This window comes from Salvia miltiorrhiza, chromosome 3 (assembly GCF_028751815.1).
Source record: "Salvia miltiorrhiza cultivar Shanhuang (shh) chromosome 3, IMPLAD_Smil_shh, whole genome shotgun sequence".
Lineage (NCBI taxonomy): Eukaryota > Viridiplantae > Streptophyta > Magnoliopsida > Lamiales > Lamiaceae > Salvia > Salvia miltiorrhiza.
Window position 1 is genome coordinate 48850408 of NC_080389.1, and position 16447 is coordinate 48866854.

Sequence of the window (16447 nt, forward strand, 5' to 3'; positions counted from 1 at the left end):
CAAATCCGGCAGTTACGAAAGTTGCTATAAAATCCGATTTTGAGGGTTTCATTGGGATCCAACCTTTCTCCCAGCCTCCACCTGCGATTTTATGCATTTTCCCTTAGTTTAGGTAGATAGAAACATCTTAGATACTTGTGGATTCCGCTAGATCGTTGTTTCCATTGAATCGATTGTAAGTTCTTCATTTTGATTAGTTAATCTTTACAAGCTTTCTTGTTTTTGCATTGCCTAGATAATCGAGCACTTAGATAATGATATTTGATTTATGCTTTTGATGTTTTCATCGCCTAGATAATTGTTTCTTTATGCGCCTAGATAAATATTGCTTTATGTTTTTAGGTTATTTATCGCTTCAAGATTAATTAGCTTAGAACCCTAGTTTTTATGCTTGATCTATTGCTTCATGTTTATTTCTTGCCTAGATAATTTTACTGCTTTCTTTCTATTACGCGCTAGTCAACCCAAGTCAACCTAAACACTCTAATCAGAAGCACTCTCTCCGATTAACTAGCGCGTAATAGAAAGAAAGCAGTAAATTTATCTAGGCAAGAAATAAACATGAAGCAATAGATAAAGCATAAAAACTAGGGTTCTAAGCTAATTAATCTAGAAGCGATAAATAACCTAAAAACATAAAGCAATATTTATCTAGGCGCATAAAGAAACAATTATCTTGGCGATGAAAACATCAAAAGCATAAATCAAATATCATTATCTAAGTGCTCGATTATCTAGGCAATGCAAAAACAAGAAAGCTTGTAAAGATTAACTAATCAAAATGAAGAACTTACAATCGATTCAATGGAAACAACGATCTAGCGGAATCCACAAGTATCTAAGATGTTTCTATCTACCTAAACTAAGGGAAAATGCATAAAATCGCAGGTGGAGGCTGGGAGAAAGGTTGGATCCCAATGAAACCCTCAAAATCGGATTTTATAGCAACTTTCGTAACTGCCGGATTTGCACAGGGGCGGTGGCCGCCGTGGACGGCGGCCGCCGTGGTACGGCGGCGCCGTCCCCCCCTTTCGGCCTTTTCTTGATTTGTGGGACTTGGGCTGGTTTATGGCTGGCGGCGCCCGCCGTGACACGGCGGCGCTGTGGACGGCGGCCGCCGTGGGGCGGCGCCGCCGTGGGAGCCCTTTCGCTGCTCTTCTCCAAGTAAAGCACGGCCCGCGCCGTGGGGCCGCGGCCGCCGTCTCGACGACGGCCGCCGCCTAGCGGCGGCGGCCGTGAGCCTGACTCCAAAAATTGCTCGAAATGATGCCAAACCGCTCATCAACTCCCGAATCCTGCACACAACAGTAGTACACCCAAAAAGTCATCGAGCACGTGCAAAATAAATCACAAGGGTACGAAATGAGCTCGCATGAACAGTAGAAACACTAGCAAAAACCATCACAAAATAGGGCTAAACAGGGGTGATGGAGTATATGGGGATCATCGTGTGGTATTGGCTGTGGGTTGATTGAAATAAGGGGTGAAACATGATTCTAGTCATTCTTATAAGCTCTAGAAAAAGAAAAAAAAATGAAAAGGAAAAAAAAGAGAAAAAGAATGAAGTTTTGATGAAAGTTGGTTGAAAAAGTCGAGTGATAATTGAAAAGTTCATGGATAGTCGACTTTGTTATTACTAGAAAAGTGAGAGCATAAAAGAATGTCTAGTTTTGTTTTATGATGATTATATCCCTTGGTGTGTGGTGATTATGGAGATGTTGTTAGGTGGAAGATGGAATTGATTCCATGCTCGAATGGTGAAGTCATAAGGTTGGTGTAATCAATTTACTTTGAGTCACTTAGCCAAATTTCCCTACCTAATCCAATGTCCCTACATTAGAACCCAAATTTAAGACCTATTTGATCTTACCCTTGGCACACTTTTTGCGATGGAGATTTGAGACAATTGGCAAGCCTATGGTAAGTAATCTGCATTGCATGAGTTTCGATGAGAGATACACGTCTTTTTTCCATCAATTGAGAGTTGAGTGAAACACTTTTATCTTGAGAGTCAATTGTTGGAATGTCAAGGTTGAATTTGCCGTTGATTATGCTTGTTGGTGATTATTGCGTTCATATGTTAAGAATTTGAGGGAATTTGAAAGGTTTTATTTTTCTGAGGCATCGATGATCCAATCATCTTACCCATTCGTGTTTATTGTTTTGTTCTTCTCTGGTGAAACATATAAGGATGGGTATCTATTTAATCGGTGGATTATTAAGGAATCGTGGACTATACCTAGTTTTGATCGGAGAAGACAAAGAGAGTAATCGGAATTCTAGAACACGAGAATAAAGTTGCTGCTTGATAGTAAAAGATAGCGTAGGTTACAAAGGAGCACGTATGCCACTATTTATAGATTACATATGAAGGGCAAAATAGTAAAATCAGCTCTGGAGCATGCGTCTTCCGTGGTCGGGGGCATAATAGTAAAGTCGCCTTTATGCGGGAGATTTCCCCGCGTTTCTGGTGATTCCTCTGGTGAAGACCATTCCTCTGGCGAAAGCGGCTTCTCTGGCGAAGGTGGTTCCTCTGGCGAGCGTGATTCCTCTGGCGAGTGTGATTCCTCTAGCGAGTGTGATTCCTATGGCGAGTGCGATTCCTCTGGCGATTGTGATTTCTCTGGCGAGTGTGATTCCTCTGGCGAGGATGATTCCTCTGCCGAGTGCGATTCCTCAGGCGATGATGATTCCTCTGCTGAGTGCGATTCCTCTGCCGAGTGCGATTCCTCTGGCGAGGATGATTCCTCTGCCGAGTGCGATTTCTCTGGCGAGGATGATTTCTCTGGCGAGGATGATTCCTCTGATGAAAGCTACCTCGCTGCTCCCTGTGATTCCACTGGTAAAGACATTCCTCTGTTCCGCATATATTACTCCTCATCAGCTACTCCCCCTAGTCTGGTTGAACCGGGTATTCTTCGTGTTCAACCAGCGAAGTATTGTTAAAGCCAGTGTTGTGCTGTTTTCCTTGATCCCTGCAAATCATGAAGACATAAGAGTTCCAATATTGTAGGAAAGCAAAGATAAACATTTTCCCCTTGACTTTGGAATTGTAATTCCAAGTTAGATTTCCTTATCGTGAAATGGCGTGTTTATCCCTTTAATCAAAGTGCTGAGATTTTTCTTTAGAATTTTTGCTACTCCCCCCTTTGGTCTGACTAGTTCGCTCTGGAACGGTGCAACTAGTCAGAGGATTCGCCCGCGCAGATGACGTTATCAGCATTAAATGCCTGCCCTTTCTACAGTGGTTTTTCCGTATCCCGAGGTTACTTTTTCAGCCTTCGCGTCCCTTTGCCTCCCCGCAGAAATCCTCGTCCGTCAATTGCTTTTTTAGGGCCACGTGTCCTTCATCCCGTATGGTGATAGTTGCCCGCGTACGTTACTTAATTAGTTTTGAATTTTTATCCCTTCATCTTCTTCATTATGTTTCCGCACTTACTCATTTTTTCTCTCACTTCCAGCGATTTCCTTCTTACTATTTCGGCGATTTTTCTGCGACCCCACCGTTCCAGTCCTTTCCGTCGACCTTAAAGAACTCCTGACTTTAGGTAAATCGCGTGCTCCCTTTCCTGGTACTTGTAATTTACAGCGTAGTTGTGTAATTGTTGGTGCTCTGACTGAGCGTGTTAGAAACCCTAGACTTAGAAATTCCGACAATGGCTTCCACTTCCACTTCCCAAGGTTCTTCGTCTTCCTCCTCCCAGTCCCGGGATCCTATAAACCTTCCTAAGCCCTCGAAAAGAACCAAGAAAGCACCCCAGCCTCCTAAACCTGTTCCCGAATCCCGCCTTGGTGTCGCGGCGATGGAGAAGATGAGGAAGAAGTGTCTTAGTCCCCCGGACCTAAAATTTGAAGCCTTCTCCAAGGCCTCGCCACCCCCAGAGAGGTTACGCGATCATAAAACAGTGGTCGTTTGGAAAGCCCAGATAGATGCTGGCTTAAGGCTTCCTCCCCCTGCTCTCCTGGTTGAAGTCTGCAACCATTACCGCATCCCCTTTTATCAAGTCACCCCCTCTGCCATCCGGAGGTTATACTCCTTCCACATTCTATGCCGAGCCCACGGTGTTGGAGATACCTTCAAATTATTTTTTCAGACCCAGTCTCTCCGTATGCAGGGCAGTCCTCTGTATAGCTTTGCCGATCTTAAGAAATATCCCACCACCTTCCTTTCTTCCCTGAATTCTTTTGATAAAGATTTTTTATTTCAATATTGTTACGTGCGCACCCTTATTGGTTCCTGGCGCGATCACGGCGCTCTGGAGCTGGAATGGCACAGCCCTCGGACCACTTATAAACCAGCCTCTCCAGATGCCCCCTCCACCTTTGACCTGGGGTCATAACCCGTCTCAACGCCATGAACAACGCCCAGCCCTTAGACTGTAGGTACCTCGCCGAAAACAATTCGGCTTTGGCAGCCAATGGTCTATTTCCCCTGTATCCAAAGACATTGATAGGTAAAAATATGTGTTAAAAAACATATTGACTTTTGTTACCCTGATTCCAACAGTGTGGAATTTCTTGTTTGCAGACATGGCTTGGAGAGCAAAGTGCGGCATCGATCTAACTGCCACTGCTTCTCCCTCTCGCAGCGAGGGGCGTGGCTCGGGAGGCTCTAACTCTCGTACGGGCCCTTCAGAGCAACCAATCGGGCCCGAGGTGGACACCTCTCACCCGGTGTCAGAGTCCCCTGGGATGGTCACCCCTACCCAAGGCTTTCGCCCTGGTAAGGGGAAGAATGTGGAGGTTTTGCGCACACTCAGCCCGGAGGGTCCGGAGGTTGATGTCGGCGGCCTTATTCATAGGCGCAGACGTTCCGGCGCCGGTGAGGTATCCGGTGCTGGTGGAGAAGATGTCATTGTTGTGGACATTACTGATGAAGTCCCCTCTCCTGACTCAGTCCAAGACATCGCCACTCCCGGGTTCACGAAGAAGAGGAAGAGGGGCCTGATTTCTGTGGGCGAGAAAGAAAAACAAGAAAGCCTGAAGAAGGCCAGCAAGACTGTGGGTCCAGTAAGGAAGTCTGCTGGTGGTGCGGGGGCTCTCTCCTCTGCTGCCCAAAAGGGCAAAGGCAAAATTTCGGCCCCTCCTGTTGAAGAGTCGGAAGTGGCTGTGTCCTGGTCCGATTGCACGTCTGTCGGGGTAGGAGTTTGTTGAGGCCCTATCTGCCCGTGTTCACCCGAAGGACAAGGAGCTGACAACGAAATTGAAACGAGAGGTTTTGACCAGCCAGCTTGGCCAGTTGGCTCTTCAGGTATCCTGCATTTAGTATTTTTATTTAAAGATTAAATTACTAACCTCTTGATTTCTTTGTTGTGACATTACCCGCCTTATTTCTTTGCAGATGGAGTCCCGACTCTGGGTGGCCGTCCAATGCATTAATAATTATGATGCATTGGAGAAGGAGAGAGCAAATGAGCAGGAAGAGATGTCCAAGCGGGACGACGACGTCGTTGGTGTAGTGGAGCGTCTCAGCAAAGCTGAGGCGGAGGCTGCGGCTTTTCAAGCTCGCATCGCCGAGCTAGAGGTGGAGAAGGCGTCCCTGGTCTCTGAACTGGCCAGGGCTAAAAAGGAGGGTTATGATAACCTTACCCGATTCCGGGAGACGTACCAGCGGGAGCATCAAGACGCCTGCCGTCAGTGGAAAAAGGCATGTGAAGGTGTCCAGGCGCGGTGTTATGTATTAGGGGCCAGGGACCAGCACCGGGAATTTTTTGTCTCTCTCCAAGGCCAGCGGTTCCTGGACTTCATGTTGGAGGGCACTCTGGCGGCTTTTCAGAAGCACCCCGACTATCTGGAGGGGTTTGCACCCATCTTCGCCCATATTATACGAGAGATATCCACGAAAGCGGCGGAGATGGTATGAGCGTCAGAGGAGCAGATCGCGACTCTGGACATGAAGGCCTTGATGGATCATATCAAGGACGAGGATCTCAACAGGATATTGGGGATTGATGCTAAGGCCCCGGCGAAGCCCGCATGGTGGTACCCGATTTTGAATAAAGCCATTCCCCAATTCGCCTTTGGGGTCTATCCTGGTCCAGCGTTCCCCTCCCCGAAGTATCAGCCCTCCTTCTGTGCTACTTTGGCCAAATTTGTGGAAAAACTGAGGGGTGGGTCTGGCGCTGGCCCCCACAAGCTCTCCCAGTTCACTATGGAGCCCCCACTGCCCTCTGGCTTGAATACCTCGGCCTTCGAGGACACTGCCTCTGCTGCAGACGCCGTGAGACAACTTTATGCCTTATTTCAAAACAAAGACGTGTACATTTCTGAGGCAACAAAGTTGTTGAACATGAAGCAATGTCTGCCCCCAGTGCACTTCTCTGAGGCATTGCCGGTGCTAGAGGTAGGTGGTTCCTCTGGAGGAGCTTCCACCGTTCCCGAGTCTTCTGCTGTCCCTGCCCTTGTCCCGGATCCCTCTGCTGCTGCTGCCTCCAAGCTCCCTGATACTGCTCCTCTACCTTGATTATGCATTTTTTGTAAACTTGTATCTTTGTGAATACTTTGACTTTCATTTTGGCTGTTGTTGAGGGATGGTTTTTCCCCTTTGGTTGTCAATATTATCCACCCATCTTTTGTAGTAGCCCGCTCTTTTATTTATGATTAAGATTAGTAAATGCGATATTTAATTATTGCATCCTCCAGTAATGTTAATCCAGCTGAGATTCTGAATTAGATATTTCCACGTGAAATGATCGTGATTTATTCATTGAGCAGACAATTATTTATTTTTCAGAATGATAACTGACTTAGCAAAATCAGGTTATTAATTTTATATGCTATAGAATATTATTTCCATCTATTATTGTTATTCAAGTCGTGGATTATTTCGGCTTGTGAAGCGAATTAAATCTACGGATCCAATTTAGATTCATTCTACGAGTATCACGATATTAGTAAGGCAGGAAATCAAATATCGAATAACAAGATTTATTAGAGTATTCAGTATAGTAGCAAACTAGAGATTGTATTACATTTTCAGATACCCAAATACACCATTAAATAGCAAGACTAGAATTAGTATTGCAGATACTAATAGTAAGATATAAAATGACCATGACCAACACTGAAGAATTTCATTAGTCACACCCACAACTCTACACTATCTATTACAAACATCACTCAATTCCTAGCCTACTCCCTACATTCCTATTATTACGGCAGCAACAAGAAAGAAAAGGAAAGGCATGCGTGTGGGAACAAACAAGCTGTCAATCAGCCACAACTTTACCTATTCTCTCTCAAGGCTTTCACATGGCATAGAGGACTAGATATTCAAGATTAGCTACCAAATTCACTCCTTTAATAATTCAGCAGCAAACTTCCTTCATACCACTCCCATTCTACACTAAAAACTTCACCAAAAGAAAGAAAGACTTCATTTACTGCTGCCGACTTCAAAGGATGTAAGCTTTGGCTTTAATTCCTCCACTTCCTCCCTGAATTTCAGCCTGCATTTAATAGGGAAACAATACACAATTCATTTCAGCTATCTTCTCATTGAGACCAATTCAATGGCAATAGACAGCCACCGACACCAAGCATTTGCAGGTGAATACTAAACTCAGCTCTTCATGCATCATACCATCACATACATGTTTGAATAGAAATATAGAGGTGTAAACATTTATATATGCTTATGGACCCAGCAGTCACACGTAAAGAAATCAGTTTGTATATAAATCTTCTTAAAATCAAATATACACACTCTTATATTCAATTCAAAGATCTAATCTTTGAATTGATTTTAATACTTTTGACTATTGATTCTTATTTTCAACACCTACAGCCACCCTACCTCTGTACCATCTCCGTAGAGTGCTCAAGTGTTCAGCCAACAACCATTCCCTCTTAGTCTTAAACCTCCAGCCAGCAATCTCACTTCATTCTCTCCCATTCCACACTAAGGACTTTTGAGAGAGAAACAGAAGAATTTGCTGCTGCAAGACTTCAAATGAGTTTGTCTCCACGAGAATCAATAGCAACACAGCAGCCACCCAACACAAAACAATCAAGGTATTCTTTTTCTCTAATCAGTATGCTTCCTTCCATATTATACATTTCATTTCCCATCAAGCTTGTCCTGTTCATAAGATAGTACAATGAATAAGAGGAAAAGTATGATCATATCATCCACATATAATCTATAGACTAGATACAGACTCTTAAGCCTTATGCTTAGTTTTAGTGGAAGCATAAACTGTGTTAAACCAATAGAACACCAAAGCTATGAGAATTTCCTATTTACATAATAGCATTAAGTTTGAACTTAGCTTCAGCCGGACCAGGGAGAGTGCGACGGCGGCGAAGCTCCCGCCACTCGTCGAAGGCCCAGAGAGACAAGAGGGCGAAAATGGTATTGGCCATCGAACTGGCAGCGGCGATTTATGATGGGAGAGAGAGAGTACCAGCCGGCGCTTGGGCGCTGACCACGCCATAGAACAAACTCAGGCAGCTAAACTTCAGCCGGCCTCGCCGATTCTACAACGGCGGCGGTAGATTCCAAATAAAGGAGGAGAAGGGGAACCTCCTTCGCCGGAAAGAAACCACAGCAGCAACGACGATTGTTGGTAAAGAGCTAGGGCTCAAATTTTTGCAAGAAGGGTGCAAGGTGAATCGAGGAATTAAAAGAAAAGAAGAAAATAAAGAGAGGAGGGCAGATGGAGCGACGACCTCGCCGGAAAATCAGAGTTTCGGCGGCGTGTTATGATGGAGGAGATAGAGCTAGGGCTCGGATTGGGCGTGTGGAAAGGGACGACGCCAGATGGTAGGCAACTACCACGCCTGGAGTAAGACGCGGTGGAAGAACCGACCTCGCCGGAATCTCAGAGCCACGATGAAGGCGGCGGATTTCATGGGTGAGAAATGGAGAAGGAAAATGGATGAGTTTCAGGCGAAAAAAATTGAGAGAGAGAGCCGAAAATTTGAGAGAGGGAGTAGATTTGGGCTGACTTTTCCTTTGGTCTGGGCCCCTCTATTTTTTTTAGTTGGGCCGAAGAAGTCAGTTTTGATTGGGCCGAAAACAGGGTGAATTTCTTGGGCTGAAGCTGTTAATTAATTGGACTAATGCTTTTATTAAGTGGGTTGTCCCTCTTAAATAGTTTCCAGGCCCAGTTTCTTTTATTGATTGGACAGTAGATTACCGCATTATTTATTTAGCCCGATTGTATATTAATTTAGATTAGTCTATTAATTGGACTTAGTTAATTCTATTTATTGAATAATTTAGAATGAGATATTAGCTAATAAGTGGGTTAACAAACCCTGAAGTGAGTGGATTAATTAAGTTTATTAATTCAATCTCCTAAGACGAGTTTTAATCCGATAGTCAAGATTTATAGTAGAATTTCTTGAATTATTATTTCATGATAATAATCACTAGAATAAGAAGTCATGCATAGTTATTTTATACATTCTCGTTCATTTGAGAATTATCATCGAGTTAAAGTCTTATATTATATTCTCGCATTAAAGGTCAGGCGCGAGAGTAAAAGCTATTCAGGAGTAACTAAGCTATAGCAAAGGTTTGCTTATAAGGTGGGCATTACTTTCATATATATCAAATGAGTTTAAATGTTACGTTCAAGCAAGTTATTTCATGATAAAATCTTTGAGTTAAAGTTATTTCAAGTATTGTCTTGCCATAAAATGTTTAAATTTTAGTATGATATCTATCTGCTTTGGCTTTGCCAATGATGCAATCGAATTCGGGTCCTGAGCAGTTGATAGCTATCCTGCTAGGACTAGTGTACACCAATGACCGTGAGTCATCTAGCGGGTTGGCCGGTCAAGTGTTTGTGAGAGGTGGCCACCTCTCCGGCACAAGTTCCAGATATGATAGATTACAAGAGAACTTAGTCTGCAGACGAACTTTAAGAATCACAAATGAACTTAGTAAGCTTGGGCCTATTTAGCTAAAACTCCCTTGCTGTACTGTTTATGATGGCATGACAATTTACAGTTTTACGAAGCATGTTTGTGTTTATACTTAGGCATACGTGCCCACTGAGTACTATCGTACTCAGCCCTGCATATATTTCTAAATGTGTAGGTTGAGCAGTGGCTGATGAAGATGAAGTGAAGAGCGGAGCTTTTGTCAAAAGTTAAATGAATGAACTCTTGGATACATGTCTTCATACATGTAATCAGATTATGTTATTCCGCTGCGTATTCTTAAGTAATAAGTCTTTTGAATTAAGTCGGATTCATCCGAACTTACTAGTTAATTGAATCTTTGTGGCTAAACATAAGATATATTATAAATGTCCCCTTCGCTGTCAAAGATTAAGTTCAATCCTTCATTATATATAATTACCCTTTCTATCCCCGCTTCTAATCTTCCTCCCTTAGTCATGGTTTTTTTTCGGCTTAATTATCCTTAATTAAGTCCGGTCGTGACAGAATGGTATCAGAGCAGTTCGTTTGCTCTGAATCCAAGAGTTACCCAATTAGTCCTAGAATAGATATTAGTATAAAAGTGTCAGTCGACAAAAGCTCAGCACTTCATCACATCGTCATGCTCAACAAGAAAGAAAGCGGTAATGATTTTCAAACGTTGAAAAGTTCACGTTTCATGTGAATGTATTGATGCTTACATTCAAGTTTTATGCTTTATTGATTGATTAGATATCTCAATAAACTTAGATACATTAACAATGCATTATCACTGTTACAAGAAGAACAATACAAATTAGAAACTCAGTTATCTTTCACTATAGCTATAGTGACAAGCCAAGAAAGAGGAAGAGAATCAAATGTCACTTGAGAAGACACGAGAATCCAATGGAAGCAATGCAAGCAGAGTGCCACGTACGAGTCAGTGACACGGGCATAGTGCTTCATTCAGGATGTTCACGCGTGATAGAACACCGAATCGACTATTGCCTTATTTGATGATAGATCACGTGAGTCATTGCTCGTAGCAACAAGTGTGACTTATGTAATCAGTTAGGTATCGCATAATGAGCTAAGACTCATTTCTAACTCTCGATTATCACCAGTTATGGCATGAAGAGAACCTTCATGATTTATGTTCGAACTTCAGAGTCAGACTCACATGCAGTTATAACGCTTTGTGTATGATGTTATAGCATTGCGATTAGAACTGCCAGCTTACAGTTTCAGATATTCGGAACCTTTATGATTACAATTACCTATTACATTACACGTGAGCATGATTTAGAATCCCTATTGATTACGATCACCTGCTACAATTTGAAAGGAGGATAGGTGACATGGGTAACTAAAAGTTACCAACCACTATGACTAGAAAAAAATCTATACAAGTGCGTAAGACGGGAGGAGTTCCTGAAGATGATTTGGAGTTTAACAAGAGCTAGAAATATCGACAACGGTTCGATGCTAAAGTTAAGAGATTGAGATTATGATGAGAGACTAAGTAGGTTAAGTGTGCATACCTTAGTCGATCAGAGACATTCCCCAGTTAGAACATTTTGGATTATTAAACATTCAGTTTAGTAGCCAGAATGCAAGCATTGACTAAGGTCATTCCATGACTTAGTATTTTGTGTAGTGACCCATACCTTGTAAAGATGCTTATAGAAGCAAAATTCATTTCCTGGTGGAAGGTAAGATGATTCGGAAGGTCTTCCGCAAGGGCATGGGAACATGGTTACATTCAAGTGCTATGTGAAAGAACGCTAAGTACTAGAAGTACTACTACCTTAAGATCATTTAGAAGAAGATTGTGGAATAAGTTTGAATACAGATGAAAGGTTTTACGTTGCTTATAGAAGATTTTAAGAAAGGATGTTGATTGTAGAAACCAGACTTCAAGTTTGAGAATCCCCAGAACATTCTCAAGGATATATTTCAAATATTAAGAAGAAAGGAGAGACTTTTAGACCAGAAGCACCTTTTGCAGCCAAAAAAAAAAAAAAAAAAACCCCACCAGGTTCGGAAAAGTATTTCCGTGTGACTGAGAAGTAATTATGTTGGACCTGGCCAGTCCACATGATCAAAATCTCGGTAGTCGTCATATATGGGTTTCTATACCTACATATTTTAAACCTTCATCTGAAAAGCCAATCGGGTTCAGACTATTAGGTCATTTCATTTCGACCTTTAAGCCAATTCATTTCTACCCTATGGTTATTCCTTTTCAATTGTTTGACAAATTATTGAAACACTTCGCCTAATTATCATTCATGATTTCAGTCATTGTGATTTGTTAGCCGTTAGCAGCTTTTCTTTGACCTAAAGACAAAAAGAGTATCCACCAGATTATATCAGTCAGACACTTATGTTTCAACCCAAAGGTTAAGCACGTGATGCAACGAGACCATCTCTTATGTGTTTAGTAGGATGTTATTGTGTATTCCCGGAAATGTTAATTGTTCTGATGCTTTTGTATGCTCCTACGTTGGCTTAGTTATTTTGACTAGTATTAGTACAAAACGTTGGTCCAAAAGGTGTTCCATGACCAAGTTCCTTGTGATAGCTTGCTAGATAGTCAGTTCATCATGTGTAGTACCTGGATAGATCAGCAGATCCAGATTCAGATGTTGATGAAATAGTCTCTATCGAACCAACTTTCCATGTTTATTTAGCGACTTTATCGGTCTTTTGCGACAAGTCACTTCTGCCATGTTTACTTGTATGCTTTCATAAGAGAGAGTGCGAGCAAGATTTGAGGATCCAGAAACAATTTACAGATTGTATGTCAACTCATCAGTATGCCACCAAAACGAGGGCGTCCAAGAAGAGGGGAAAGAATTCCCCAAAACGATGAAAGAGGCCCAGTACCAGGGCCGAACAAAACATAGCCCCACCACCCATACAACCATAATGTAGAATAGAAGAACTATTCTACGATATAACCCACTTGTCAGCTTCAGTGGAATAGAAGATCCAGCGGAGGCTAAGACTTGGGTACAAGCTATTGAGTGCATCTTCAAATTCTTGTGTTGCACATATTAGGAACGTCTTAGTTGCGTACCCTTTCAACTGACTGGGTCAACTGACTTTTGGCGGGAAGCAAGAAGAAAGACAACGATAGCTGAGCAGTTAGGGAATTTTACACGGGAACTTTTTAAGACGAAAATATATGACAAGTACATACCCAAAAGCTATCACAAGAAGAAGGAAAGTGAGTTTTACCATCTAAAGCAGGAATAGATAACGCTACTTCAGTATGGTAGAATGTTCTACGACATGTCGTGGTATATGCGCCAGAACAAATAGATACAAATGAGAAAGTGACTAAAAAACAAAAATTAAGTACCGGCCTAAGGCACAAGATCAGGATGATTTTGGCAAGCAATTGGGGATTAACTTACACGGAATCGCATAGCAGTGCGATAGACATTGAGGCAACAATGCCGAGAGAAAGACCAATAGCGACACCTATCCTAGCACCTCCATATGCACAACTCAGAACTTTAGAGGAAAGAAAAAAAGAGGGGGAGGGGAGAGATAGCAGTAACTGCAAGCGAAAAAGATGTCATAGCACGGGCAATCATCCCATCAACCGGGGTATGAAAGCTAGGGTACTACTAGACAGATAAAGGATAACCAGCAGAGGATCCTGCCCTTCCCAGAGTGTAACAAGAACCATGAGAGATGCTGCAAGAGTGGCAATGAAGGCTGTTACACAACAGCCAGAAAGGCATTATGCAAATCGTTGCCCGAATAAGCAACAAGAGACGTGTCTAAGGCTGAACCCGCTTGTCCAAGCTCTATATCTGCAAGCAATCCAAGGTTTGCCCCAACCACACCGGGAGTAGTACTTACGACAACAACATCATCATCATCAACAACAACAACATGGATGGCCCCATAATGCTAGGGCTTATGCTATGAAACAAAAGCAATCCGAGAAGAACTAGGGAAAACTTGGCAGGTATGGGCATGCTACAACAATACTCATGTTGTACTTCTGTTTGATACGGGTACTCCACATACTTTCGTAGCAAGCGCGTATGTTGACACTCTAGGACTTAAGCAGGAAGTGCTAATCAGGATTTGAGTATATCTCCACTAATAGGAGGAATGACAATAGTAACACATGGGAGCTCGAACTTAGAATTGATCATAAGATCACTTAAGGTTGTAGTGAATAACTCATATGTTATACAAATAGAAGGCGTGGATATAATCTTAGGAATTGATTGGCTAGTTGGGAACTATGCCCCTATCATTTGCAACGAAAGATAAATTTCTTTTCGACCCCTTGGAAAGGAACTGACACGCTCCTATGGAATCAAAATGGGCAAGAGAGAGACATTCATCTCCACCTTTAAAGAAATAAAGATGACACATTGAGACTGTGTATAGGCTATAGAGAGTTGAACAAGGTGACACTCAAGAACAGGTATCCACTACCGAGGATAGACGACTTGTTCAAGCAGCTTAGAGGAGTGAGTGTGTTCTCAAAGATAGATTTAAGGTCTAGGTACCATCAACTAAATTCGACAAGAAGATGTACCCAAGATGGTCTTTCGAACCAGATATAGAAGCTATGAGTTCGAGTGGTGTCATTTGGATTGACCAATGTACCAGCCGTGTTTGTGGACCTCATGAACTGAGTGTTCCACCCATACTTAGACAAGTTTGCCTTATTTTTTTTATGATATCTTGATCTACTCGAAGAACGAGAAAGACCACGAGGAACACCTGAGAATAGTCTTAGAAACATTGAGAACAAAACATCTTTATGCCAAGATCAACAAGTGCGAATTTAGGCTCCGTGAAGTCACGTTTTTGGGGTATATTGCGTCATGTGAAGGGATAAAAGTGGACCCTGAAAAAAAAAAAAAAATTTGTGTATCCCACACGATGAGAAACTCAAAGAGGAGATAATGAGTGAGGCTCATGACCCGCCATATACTGCCCACCCAGAAAGCACAAAATGTATCAGGACTTGAAAGGAAATTGTTGGCGAAAAGATATGAAGAAAGATATAGCTTCATTTGTGAGAGATGCTTCACATGCCAACAGGTGAAGATTGCACCAAAGACCATATGGAAAGTTACAGCCATTGGAGATTCTGGAATGGAAATGGAAGCACATTACAATGGATTTTGTGACCAGTTTACCCAAGTCGTAAAGGGAAAACATTGCCATTTGGAAAATAGTGAATCGACTCACAAAATACGTTCCTTTTATACCGATACCGATAACATACGGATCGGATAAGCTAGTCCAATAAAATATGTGAGAAATTATGCGTCGCACGGTATACCTGTGTCAACAACTTCAGGCTGAGATTCGAAGTTACGTTTAGATCCTGGATGAACTTGCAAAGGAACTAGGCACAAAGTTAATTTCAGTGTCGCCTTCCACCCACGAACACATGGGTAGTTGAGAGAACAATTCACTCTCGAAAACATGTTAAGAGTAGTTGTACCAGACAGAGTTAGAAGTGAGGAATCAGCGTGGCCATCGATTGAGTTTGCCTACAATAATAGCTATCGGGTAAGTGTCGACATGACGTCTTATGAGGCATTATATGAAAAAAAATGCATATCACCATTTTATTGGGATAATATAGGTGGAATGAGGATTTTAAGACCAGACACTGTCAGTGAGATAATCGAGATAGTCAGAAAAAAAAAAAAAAAAAAAAAGAGGCACAAGATAGATATAAATCTTATGCTAATACGCGCTTAATTGAGTTGCATTTTGAAGTGGGAGACAAGGTCTTCCTAAAGATTTCTCCTTCCAAGGCAATAGTTAGGTTTCACGACAGAGAAAAGCTCAGACCCCGATTTGTGGAACCACATGAGATTTTAGAGAAAATAAGCCTGTAGGACTATAGATTGGCACTACCACCAAGTTTCAGGAATATCCACAATGTTTTACCACATCTCAACTCAGTAAGTATGTTTTCGATCCGAAGCACGTGATCCACCAAAACAAAGTTGTCCTTAGCCCAAATATGAGTTAAAAAAAAAAAAAAAAAAAAAAGCCAAAAACCACCTTGGATCCAAAAGGCGCAATGAATGAGCCTATCAATTAGTGAAAGTCCCATGAAGACACCATGGATAAGAAGAAATTACGTGGGAACTTGAAAGCAAGATGAGAGAAAAATATCATAACTTTTGTGATGATATGCAAATTTCGGGACGAAATTTTTTTTTAAAGGGGTAGTATGTAGTAGCCCGCTCTTTTATTTATGATTAAGATTAGTAAATGCGATATTTAATTATTGCATCCTCCAGTAATGTTAATCCAGCTGAGATTCTGAATTAGATATTTCCACGTGAAATGATCGTGATTTATTCATTGAGCAGACAATTATTTATTTTTCAGAATGATAACTGACTTAGCAAAATCAGGTTATTAATTTTATATGCTATAGAATATTATTTCCATCTATTATTGTTATTCAAGTCGTGGATTATTTCGGCTTGTGAAGCGAATTAAATCTACGGATCCAATTTAGATTCATTCTACGAGTATCACGATATTAGTAAGGCAGGAAATCAAA

General features: G+C 41.9%; 1 long non-coding RNA gene across 1 annotated transcript; it reads right to left on the reverse strand.

The window, feature by feature from the left end:
* Positions 1-6911: 6911 nt before the first annotated feature.
* LOC131016300 (uncharacterized) lies at positions 6912-8009 on the reverse strand. Its single transcript, XR_009098912.1, has 2 exons — positions 7796-8009; positions 6912-7448 (listed from the first exon to the last, which is right to left on the reverse strand). It is a non-coding gene; the product is annotated as an uncharacterized LOC131016300 (long non-coding RNA).
* Positions 8010-16447: the final 8438 nt, after the last annotated feature.